This window comes from Mobula birostris, chromosome 2, assembly GCF_030028105.1.
Source record: "Mobula birostris isolate sMobBir1 chromosome 2, sMobBir1.hap1, whole genome shotgun sequence".
In the NCBI taxonomy this organism is placed as follows: domain Eukaryota; kingdom Metazoa; phylum Chordata; class Chondrichthyes; order Myliobatiformes; family Myliobatidae; genus Mobula; species Mobula birostris.
This window is the reverse complement of record NC_092371.1, coordinates 224,220,447-224,233,263: the sequence shown is the minus strand read 5'-3', so window position 1 is coordinate 224,233,263 and position 12,817 is coordinate 224,220,447.

Below are 12,817 nucleotides of genomic sequence, written 5' to 3'. Positions count from 1 at the left end.
TTGAATATAATTTATGATCACATTAAATAGTAATATGGCTTGTACTGTTTCATTAACCTCTTTATTTATAATATACATAACTTCCTCTTTATTTCTTCCACACACAAGCCTACAATATTTCCTTACTATATATATCCCTAATGACTAAAACCATAAATGAATTTAGTTGCACCATTTCATAATCATAACATTTTACCAAATTAAACATAATTAAATTCATTGTAATTTTACACAATTTCATAGTAATTCCATTAAATTCTGACCTTCCTTTTACGTATTTTAGGAAGTTATGGCTAGGCAGCAGCTATCAGTGGAGGAGCGAAGGAGAAGAAACAGTGAATACCAAAAAATGCAGAGAGAGAAAATATATAGTGAGCCAGAGTTAAAGGAGGAATACCTGAGAAAGGAAATGCAAGGATGAAAGAAGAGAGTAGAGGGTGGGAAGATAAAAACTATCAGTGATTTGAATGAAAGGGAAAAGAGGAGTAAGAGGAAGGCGTGGAAACATAGACAGCAAGAGTCAAGAGAGCATATGAGAAAGGGCCGAGGATGCCCAGAAACTCCCCCAGATAGTCCATTGGATCAGGCTACACAGGAGCCAGCTCGCAGTAGGCAGTCTATAGCAGGGGAAAGGGAAAGAAAGAAAACAAGAGCAAGATACTTGAGAGAGATGAAAGCTTTGAAAAATAAACTTCAAGAGATAATAAAAGATAGGAACAAACTGAAAAAGCGTTGGCGACGAGAGCAAACAAGAAATAAAAAAACACAAGAATCACCAAGAAAACAGAGCAGATGCTACAGAGAAGCAAACTCAAAAACCCCTCCATCAAGAAAACCCTGCTCTTCCATAACAGTCTCATTCAAGAATTTAATCAAAACAAAAATAATTTACAGTCGCCCCGCAAGTCTGCTCAAAAATCAAAGATCTTGACTCTGTCAGGCAGGGTTCTAAAGAAATATTGCCTAATACACCCGACAAAGCAGCTTGGGCTGACATACAACACACTGCGAAAGAGCAGGACTACTGACGAAAAACCCACTTACATTCAAACAATAACCCAGATGGCTCAGGATTTCTACCATAATGCGGCACAAATGACGACTGACAAACAGGACACGATGACACGTAAGAAAATAAAGCATCGGAGAATGATTCTGACTGACACAATATTCAACCTCCACAGGGAGTTCATCAAAAAGCAACCAACTGTAAAACTCAGTTATTCGTCCTTCTGTGCTTTATGTCCATTCTATGTCACAGCACCAAAACTATCAGATTGAAAGACATGCCAATGCCAATACCATGGGAATGCAAAGCTGACGTTTGAGGTCCTAAGAGCATATGGTATTGTCAAGACTCGCAAATTGGAGGATAGTTTTGAACTTGTGTGTTGTTCTCAGACAAGCGAGGCATGTCTTCTGCGCTCCCGCACCCGGTGTCTCCACAAGCACACACTTCCCACCCCACAGCAAGAGTTGACCGATGTTGAGTGGCAGCAATGAGAATGAGTTCAGGACCAAACAGCAGATGGAATTCACTGCAATGCAAGACTTGTGAAGCACAATGTCACACTGGCAGAGCTAATCAAACTGTATGAAGACAAACTAAAGAGTGAAACAACACATATGTGCTTGGTTCAGAACCAGTCCAGGGAATACAGGAGCATGATACGGAACTGCAATGAAAGCACTGTAAATGTGCATGTGGGCTTTTCTGAGGCAGTCATGCCATTTTGGTCAGAATCTCCCACAGCTCAATCTGCACACTGGCACGTACTACACAAAAGAAGAGAAAGCAGGATTTTGTTCAATATCAGAATCCAAGTGATAGGATGCTTCTGCCATTTGGACTCACATGGAACCAGACCTCAGAGATATTTGTTTAAAATTTCCAAAAGTTGATACCATTCAATTTTGGTCAGATGGCCCCAGCAAGCAGTACAAAACCAAGAAGAACTTCTCTCTCCTCTGCAATGTCCCTCCAACACTGGGTTTCCAGAGAACAACCTGGATATTCTTCACCACTTCACATGGGAAGGGAGTTCCGGATGGCATTGGGGGAACTGTGAAAAGGACTGCAGACAGCCTTGAACTAAGGGGGAATGACATTGTGGATGGCAAGATCTTCCATGAGATGGTTGGGAGAAGCCTTTGCAGTACTCAGCTCTATCAGATTGCTGAAGGTGACATGCAGACATATGATGCACTCCTTTCTCAACCACTAAAACCTGTACCAGCAATGAGGAAAATCCATCAGGACATACCTTATGGAAACAGCATCCATTGCAGATCATTGTCATGTTTCTGCAGTGAGCCACAGATGTGCCAGTGTTTCAGCCCAACAACTTTTCAGTTGACTGAAAATACACATGCCAGGGTACAGGCTGAGGAGAATGATGGCCCTACCACAATGGGAAAGAACAGAGGGCCTTTGGCAATGCTGATGGAGGAAATGGAGCAGGAACCCCGGAGTGGTCCTGACGGGACTACGACAGATATATCTGCTGGTGTCATTAATTGTGGAGATTGGCTTGCAGTCATCTATGACCAAAACTGGTGGTTAGCAAAGTCTGTCACTGTGGATGCTCATCATCAAGATGTTCAAGTGGAGTTTTTCCACCCTCATGGGTCCAACACACGCCTCCATCCAAAACCAGGTGGAAAGGATATGTGCTTCATACCAGTTAGAAATATTCTGGTCAGACTGTTGGAGCCATCATCACCGGGTCATGCAAGCAGGACGAGGAAGATCTACGACCTGTCTGCTGAAGTCATTGACTTCATAGAGGAGGAGCATATTAATCATCTACTTCCTAATAAAGCTGACTGAATTTTTCAAAGAATTTCAAGCCCAAAAATGGATGGAATTTTTTTTTTAGTTCCTGGTGTGTTATCTGATATTTATGCTTAAACATTGCAGTTGTACTGTAGTTTTTATTTTGCTGTTTACTGTTGTTATTAATATTTACAGAAGGATAAAATGTACATGACAAATTGTTATTTGTTGTACCAAATTGTTAAATAAAGTTGCTAAGCAAGGAAGCATTGACTTGAGTGGTGAAAAGGTTGGAATTGTTTGTTGTAACTAGGCCACTGCCACCACCGTCAGATGGAACTTGCTTTGTTTTAAATTAATAAGCTTACAATCTATTTCTCCAAGACAGTTGATTTATTAAAGTAATTGTCTCTTTAAAATTAAAAATGTTTTTACGTCCAAAATTTTTAGTTTGTATATTTAATGCTAATGATAAAAGTTGCATGATGTATGAACTTTTAAAGGAGTACATGTGAAATAGTATAAAAAATGAACAAAAGTGAATATTCAACATTTAACAGCATATACATGTACCTATGGCGTAGACACAATGATTTAAAAGCTCTAAATCTATATAAGACTAAATAAATAGGAATAATTAACTTTTTACTGTGTGACTGTGTTGACAAAAACTAAGTAATGACAGGAAAAACACATATTTCATGAAAAAATTACAAAGTCAGGAGGTTGCACCAAAATATTGCTTGATTGCTGAGACCTTGTTCTATAAACATATAAGTTTAGATTTCTTAACATTTAAATTTTTTTCTTTTCAAAATTAAAACCTGTTTTATCCAAATTCTCAAGAATCAGTTCTTGATTTGATGGTGTTACCTTTTTGGATCAGTAATAGGGATTCTTTCTAATTGCTCACATTCCTGGTTTAACCATTCTTCTTTGGCTTTTTGACATAATCTTCCATTAGATTTCTGATTTCATCTGTCATCCATTTATCCTTTGTGCTTTTTCCCTTGTTAGGAATCACTGACTTTGCTGATTCTACCAAGGCATCCTTTAGAGAGTTAAACTTCATTTCTACATGATTGCTATCATCTTCAATAGATTCTATTTCTAGACTTTGAAATCTATTCCTTACTTCAATTGTAAATTTTTGTCTTAAGTTTTCTTCTTTAATTAATTGTGAGTAGTCAAGGGATTGTTCAGGTTTTTGCTTCTTTCGTTTTTCAAGTTTTACTTTTACATGACATATTACTAGGTTATGGTCACTATTACAGTCTGCACCTGGATATGTTTTGCATTGAGTCACTGAGTTTCTAAATGTTTGGTTTATAGTCATAAAGTCAATTTGATTTCTGGTGTTATCACCTGGACTTTTCCAGGTCCACAAGTGTCTTGAATGGTTTTTAAAGTAGGTATTCATAATGACCTGATTATTCATCTTGCACCATTCTACCCATTTCTTGCCTCTTTCATTTCTTTCCCCTAGTCCAAATTTTCCTATGGTATTTTCATCAGCACCTTGTCCTACTTTAGCATTTAGATCTCCCATGACAATAACAATATCTTGAGATTTGCATCCATTCTTTGCTTGTTCAAGCTCTTCATTGAATTTATCTATATCCTCATTTGTTCCATCTGTTGTTGGTGCATATACCTGTATAATTGCTAAATCAGATGGTTGTCCGCTGAACCTAACAAGGAGCACTCTTTCTGATATTGCCCAATGTTCTAAAACACTTTTTGCCATGTTTTCATCCATAAGAATTCCTACTCCATTAGTATGGGATGTTCCACAAGAATAAATTAGTGTTTTATTTCTATTCTGACATGTTCCAGCACCTGTCCAACAAACTTTGCTAATTCCCATGATGTTAATATTTAGTCTTTCCATTTCATTTATCACATTGTCCAATCTTCCTGCTTGATATAGGGTTCTTACATTCCAAGTGGCAATAATTTTCTTTTGTTTTACGTGGATTTTATGAGCAGTAGCTTGATGATGGTTGGGGATCCCTTGCTGCCCAGAGTCAACCCTACCGAGCGAAGCATCTTCAGAATTGTCTTGAAGATCCTCTTGATGCTATTGTTGTGCGATACATTTTGTGAGTTTGACCATGGTTTTAAACATAGAACATAGAATAGTACAGCACATTACAGGCCTTTCGGCCCACAATTTTGTGCCGACCCTCAAACCCTGCCTCCCATATAACCCCCCACCTTAAATTCCTCCATATACCTGTCTAGTAGTCTCTTAAGCTTCACTAGTGTATCTGCCTCCACCACCGACTCAGGCAGTGCATTCCACGCACCAACCACTCTCTGAGTAAAAAACCTTCCTCTAATATCCCCCTTGAACTTCCCACCCCTTACCTTAAAGCCCTGTCCTCTTATATTGAGCAGTAGTGCCCTGGGGAAGAGGCGCTGGTGAAATACTCTATCTATTCCTCTTAATATCTTGTACAACTCTATCATGTCTCCTCTCATCCTCCTTCTCTCCAAAGAGTAAAGACCTAGTTCCCTTAATCTCTGATCATAGTCCATACTCTCTAAACTAGGCAGCATCCTGGTAAATCTTCTCTGTACCCTTTCCAATGCTTCCACATCCTTCCTATAGTGAGGCGATCAGAACTGGACACAGTACTCCAAGTGTGGCCTAACCAGAGTTTTATAGAGCTGCATCATTACATCGCGACTCTTAAACTCTATCCCTCAACTTATGAAAGCTAACACCCCATAAGCTTTCTTAACTACCCTATCTACCTGTGAGGCAACTTTCAGGGATCTGTGGACATGCACCCCCAGATCCCTCTGCTCCTCCACACTACCAAGTATCCTGCCATTTACTTTGTACTCTGCCTTGGAGTTTGTCCTTCCAAAGTGTACCACCTCACACTTCTCTGGGTTGAATTCCATCTGCCACTTCTCAGCCCACTTCTGCATCCTATCAATGTCTCTCTGCAATCTTCAACAATCCTCTACACTATCTACAAGACCACAAACCTTTGTGTCGTCTGCAAACTTGCCAACCCACCCTTCTACCCCCACATCCAGGTTGTTAATAAAAATCATGAAAAGTAGAGGTCCCAGAACCGATCCTTGTGGGACACCACCAGTCACAACCCTCCAATCTGAATGTACTCCCTCCACCATGACCCTCTGCAGGCAAGCCAATTCTGAATCCACCTGGCCAAATTTCCCTGGATCCCATGCCCTTTGACTTTCTGAATAAGCCTATCGTGTGGAACCTTGTCAAATGCCTTAGAAAAATCCATGTAGATCAGATCCACTGTACTACCCTCATCTATATGCCTGGTCACCTTCTCAAAGAACTCTATCAGGCTTGTTAGACACGATCTGCCTTTCACAAAGCCATGCTGACTGTCCCTGATCAGACCATGATTCTCTAAATGTCTATAGATCCTATCTCTAAGAATCTTTTCCAACAGTTTTCCCACCACAGACATAAGGCTCACTGGTCTATAATTACCCGGACTATCCTTTCTACCTTTTTTGAACAAGGGGACAACATTCGCCTCCCTCCAATACCCCGGTACCATTCCTGTGGACAACGAGGACATAAAGATTCTAGCCACAGGCTCAGCAATCTCTTCCCTCGCTTCGTGGAGCAGCCTGGGGAATATTCCATCAGGCCCCGGGAACTTATCTGTCCCAATGTATTTTAACAACTCCAACACCTTCTCTCCCTTAACCTATTACAATTTTTTGAGTAAATTACAAGTAGGCTAGACAAGGGAGATGCAGTGGATGTTCTATATTTGGATTTTCAGAAGGCCTTTGACAAGGTGCCACACATGAGGCTACTTAACAAGATTTTCCCATGGAATCACGGGAAAGTTACATACGTGGATAGAGCATTGGCTGATTGGCAGGAAACCTAGAGTGGGAATAAAGGGATCCTATTCTGGTTGGCTGCCAGTTACCAGTGGTATTCCACAGGGGTCTGTGTTGGGGCTGCTTCTTTTTACATTGTACATCAACGATTTGGATTATGGAATAGATGGCTTTGTGGCTAAGTTTGCTGACGATACGAAGATAGGTGAAGGGGCTGGTAGTGTTGAGGAAACAGAGAGTCTGTAGAGAGACTTGGATAGATTGGAAGAATGGGCAAAGAAGTGGCAAATGAAATACAATGTTGGAAAGTGTATGGTTATGCACTTTGGCAGAAGAAATAAATGGGCAGACTATTATTTAAATGGGGAGAGAATTCAAAGTTCTGAGATGCAACAGGACTTGGGAGTCCTCGTACAGGATACCCTTAAGGTTAACCTCCAGGTTGAGTCAGTGGTGAAAAAGGCGAATGTAATGTTGGCATTCATTTCTAGAGGAATAGAGTATAGGAGCAGGGATGTGATGTTGAGACTCTATAAGGCGCTGGTCAGACTTCACTTGGAGTACTGTGGGCAGTTTTGGTCTCCTTATTTAAGAAAGGATGTGCTGACGTTGGAGGAGAGGGTACAGAGAAGATTCACTAGAATGATTCCGGGAATGAGAGGATTAACATATGAGGAACGTTTGTCCGCTCTTGGACTATATTCCTTGGAGTTTAGAAGAATGAGGGGAGACCTCATAGAAACATTTCGAATGTTGAAAGGCATGGACAGAGTGGATGTGGCAAAGTTGTTTCCCATGATGGGGGAGTCTAGTACGAGAGGGCATGACTTAAGGATTGAAGGGCGCCCATTCAGAACAGAAATGTGAAGAAATTTTTTTTAGCCGGAGGATGGTGAATCTATGGAATTTGTGGCCACGGGTGGCTATGGAGGCTAAGTCATTGGGTGTATTTAAGGCAGAGATTGATAAGTATCTGAGTAGCTAGGGCATCAAATGTTATGGTGAGAAGGCGGGGTTGTGGGACTAAATGGGAGAATGGATCAGCTCATGATAAAGTGGCGGAGCCGACTCATGGGCTGAATGGCCGACTTCTGCTCCTTTGTTTTATGGTCTTATAATATCAACATGCTCCAGAACATCAACCTCACTCATATTGTCCTCACTGTCATCAAGATCCCTCTCATTGGTGAATACCGAAGAGAAGTATTCATTGAGGACCTCGCTCACTTCCACAGTCTCCAGGCACATCTTCCCACCTTTATCTCTAATTGGTCCTACCTTCACTCTTGTCATCCTTTTGTTCTTCACATAATTGAAGAATGCCTTGGGGTTTTCCTTTACCCTACTCGCCAAGGCCTTCTCATGCCACCTTCTTGCTCTTCTCAGCCCCTTCTTAAGCTCCTTTCTTGCATCCCTAACTTCCTCAATAGACCCATCTGATCCTTGCTTCCTAAACCTCATGTATGCTGCCTTCTTCCACCTGACTAGATTTTCCACCTCACTTGTCACCCATGGTTCCTTCACCCTACCATTCTTTATCTTCCTCACCGGGACAAATTTAATCCCTAACAGCCTGCAAGAGATCTCTAAACATCGACCACATGTCTATAGTACATTTCCCTGCAAAAACATCATCCCAATTCACACCTGCAAGTTCTAGCCTTATAACCTCATAATTTGCCCTTCCCCAATTAAAAATTTTCCTGTCCTCTCTGATTCTATCCTTTTCCATGATAATGCTAAAGGCCAGGGAGCGGTGGTCACTGTCCCCCAGATGCTCACCCACGGAGAGATCTGTGACCTGACCCAGTTCGTTACCTAGTACGTACTAGATCTAGTATGGCATTCCCCCTAGTCGGCCTGTCAACATACTGTGACAGGAATCCATCCTGGACACACATAACAAACACTGCCCCATCTAAACCCTTGGAACTAATCAGGTGCCAATCAATATTAGGGAAGTTAAAGTCACCCATGATAACAACCTTGTTATTTTTGCACCTTTCCAAAATCTGCCTCCCAATCTGCTCCTCTGTATCTCTGCTGCCACCAGGGGGCCTATAGAATACCCCCAATAGAGTAACTGCTCCCTTCCTGTTCCTGACTTCCACCCATACTGACTCAAAAGAGGATCTTGCTACATTACCCACCCTTTCTGTAGCTGTAATAGTATCCCTGACCAGTATGCCACACCTCCTCACCTTTTTCCCCGCTCTCTATCCCTTTTAAAGCACTGAAATCCAGGAATATTGAGAATCCATTCCTGCCCTGGTGCCAGCCAAGTCTCTGTAATGGCCACTATATCATAATTCCATGTATGTATCCAAGCTCTCAGTTCATCACCTTTGTTCCTGATGCTTCTTGCATTGAAGTACACGCACTTTAGCCCTTCTACCTTACTACCATTACACCGTTTATTCTGCTTCTCTTTCCTCAGAGCCTCTCTGTATGTTAGATCTGGCTTTACTCCATGCACTTCTTTCACCGCTCTATCGCTCCGGGTCCCATCCCCCTTGCAAATTAATTTAAACCCTCCCAAACCATGCTAGCAAACCTACCTGCAAGGATATTGCTCCCCCTCGAGTTCAGGTGCAACCCATCCAATCTGTACAGGTCCAACCTTCCCCAGAAGAGATCCCAATGATCTAAAAATCTAAAACCCTGCTCCCGGCACCAACTCCTCAGCCATGCATTCAACTGCCATCTCCTCCAATTCTTACCATCACTGTCACGTAGCACTGGCAGCAATCCTGAGAACGCCACCCTTGAGGTCCTGTTCTTCAGCCTTCTGCCTAGTTCCTGAAACTCACACTTCAGGACCTCATCCCTCTTCCTGCCTATATTGTTGGTACCAACATGTATCACGACTTCTGGTTGCTTTCCCTCTCGTACCAGAATGTCGTGCACCCGGTCAGAGATATCCCGGACCCTGGCACCCGGGAGGCAACAAACCATGCGGGTGTCCTTCTCACGTCCACAAAATTTCCTGTCTGCTCCCCTGACTATAGGGTCTCCAATGACAACAGCTCTCCTCTTCTCCGTCCCACCCTTCTGCACCACAGGGTCAGACTCAGTGCCAGAGGCCCTGCCACCATGGCTCACCCCTGGTCGGTCGTCCCCGCCAACAGTATCCAGGACGGAAAACTTATTATTCAGGGGAATGGCTACAGGGGTGCTCTGCACTACCTGTCTACTCAATTTCGCTTCCCCCCCCCGCCCCCGACTGTCACCCAACGACCTGCCTCCGGTGGCCTAGGTGTGACTACCTCCCTGTAGTTCTCATCTATGACTGCCTCATTCTCCCTTATGAGTCGAAGGTCATTCAGCTGCTGCTCCAGATTCCTTTCACGGTCTTCCAGATCGCCCAGCCGCATGCGCTTCTGACAAATGGTTTTCTTAGCAAATAGATTCTAGGAAACCTAGTATCTAGCAACGGTGGTTTGCTATTGCCTTTCGTTGGGTGAACTAAAGAAATCGCCATTTCTCTTCCCAAATGGGCAGGAGGAGAAGATGGCGGCGCAACGCAGCACGCGCGGCCTCTCCAATGAAGTGATATTGTATTTGTTAAATAGGGGCCATACACAATTCTGATTTGATGGAGACAGACGTGAGAAGCATGGAGGAACATCTAGCGAAACTTCTGAAATGCCTGGTTCGCTGCCGCTGCTACTGTGCGATCAAGAATCTCTGGAGGGAAGGCCCCAAATCCTCAGCTTTGCCTGTCGCTGGTGGCTGGGGCGGGGGTCGAAGCGCTTGGCAGAGATGGTGCTTGGTGCTCGGTGTCGGAGGGCTGGTCAGAGGCTCGAAGTTTTCGAACGACTCAGAGTCGGACTGTGGTCGGGTGCTTCCAGGATGCTGCATCGACAAGTTTGTGGCACTGGAAGCTCATGGAAGGGAGAGCTTTCTTCCTTCTCCTGTCTGCGTGAGATGATAGGACTTTCGAGAGACTTTGAACTTTTTTTACCGTGCCCATGGCCTGTTCTACATCAAGTTACGGTATTGCTTGCACTGTTGTAACTATATGTTATAATTATGTGGCTTTTGTCAGTGTTTTAGTCTTGGTCTGTCTTGTGTTTCTGTGATATCATACCAGAGGAACATTGTATCATTTCTTAATGCATGCATTACTAAATGACAATAAAAGAGGACTGCGTGTCCTCATAATCTAATCTAATCAAATGTTCATCCACCTGTACTATAGCCATTGACATTTGAGGTCCTAGCTCATCTGCCTTCTCCATCATAAGTTCAGTTACTGAACCTGCCAGATCTGCCGTTGGCCTTCGCTCGTATCCTGAGCAGGAACCCTTGCAAGTGCTACCGTTCTGGGTCAGAGCGGCCCTGGGAGCAATGAATGACTAAGGGGTAACTCCACTTTCCCCAAAGCTCTGAAGGTCCCCTGTCAGAGCCTCATCGCCGGTTGCAGTTTAGAGTCATACCCAGGACTGCAGAACCCCATGCCTGGACTATTTCATGTATAGGCCCATGATAAGTTTCTAACCATTGCTTGAATATACTGTGCATAAGGAAATACTATTGGAAATACTTCATTCTTGCATATTTTATATTATCCATTATATTCGAGGCTTCATATTGAAGTGTGTCATTGGAATTAAAGATGCCATGATTCATGCTTCCCACTATATTTGCCCTTTTAAAAACCTGAATTTGCAAAGGGGACACTATGCACACCAGTAGTGTTCATGCTCCCGCATCCTGTAATTTCTGTGTTAACATCAGTAGCCCGTCTGATATTACCTGTTAATTTATTTCCCAGCATTATGCAAGAACTGTACAGTTTCACTGTATAATTACACTATAGGTGTCTCATATCATTTGAAGTTGATCTATCTGAGATTATGCAAAGGTTTTGCATGCTGGATATCATAAAAAAAGGATAGTTAATAAGTTATTACCCTAGGAAACAAATTAATTATAAATAGGTTCTGATTTTGTTCTCATGCAACAACTGATTTTCAAAGCAAATATTTCCAAGGAAAATATTCTTAATTTCCCCTGTTCCTCAGGGCAGAGTGCACTGCAAACGTGTAGGCCTTTGGTCCTGAAATAAATAGAGAATCTACCTTCTGGGAACTTCACCCTGTGTCAGGGATTGCAATTTCAGTGGGAAGGCTTTCTCATTAGCATGAACATTACACAGGAGCTGGAAAGCTGTCCCAGAGGCATACTGTGTGACAGGTACAAAAGAATAAAACATTGGCATTTTGGAAGGGTGTATTTATGAAGTGTAATATACAGCAAAAAGTTCAAGATCCGCAGGCCAGCATTCTCTGGTGAATTTTATTATGCATGACTGGAAGATCAAAGTTTTATATCATTTCTGGAACCTGCTTCTGGTGCATCAGGACTCTGGAGAAGGGAAGGTCAAAAAGTTAGGCAATTGCCGTTTACAAAAATTCTGAAGGGATTAAACAATGTTGATTGTGGCAGATTTTGTTTTTGTTTTTATTTTGTCTGCGAGAGAAGAATCAAAGGAATGGCCTTTTGCTTAAAGCAGAATGAATTCAACTAAATCTTGTAGCAGCTACCTTGATTTTTAACCACCTTTCTCCAATGTCCCACCCTCCCCCCAACCACCACCAAAAGGCTGGAAGGAATTGGATATGTGAGTAAAATCCTAAAAATAAAAATCTTGCTGGTAGGCAGTTGCTTCCAGCTAGCGTAATATAAAGATCCTGAGCGAGGCTTCCACTGTAATGAGTTGGGATTTTACTAAAGATTTAAACATCACAGCTTGATAATGTCAGCAGCTTCACATAACACCGTCCATCAGCAGTCACACTGATGCATAAAACAATTGGCCAGAAGAGGGCCCAGTAAATGTTTAAATTTTCTCTCTGTGAATTAGTGTTATGGAAGTACTGCTGCCCATTCACCAGGTCTTCAAGGTGTTCATGGACATTCACAATCTTTCTGGATTTCCAGACCCGGATATTCCCAATGATACCACAGTATTTCATGAAAACAAATACAGTGCAAATACCTGTGGAGCAGAAAGCAGAATTAATAGTTCAGGTTCATATCTTTTCTCATTTATATCAACAGTTTAACTCTGTATTCCTCTCCACAGTTGGCACCTTCCCCGCTGAGTACTTCCTACATTTTGTTTTTATTTGAGATTTACACACAGTTGAGGTTCCACCAACATCTGGATGTGTGCCCCAGTGC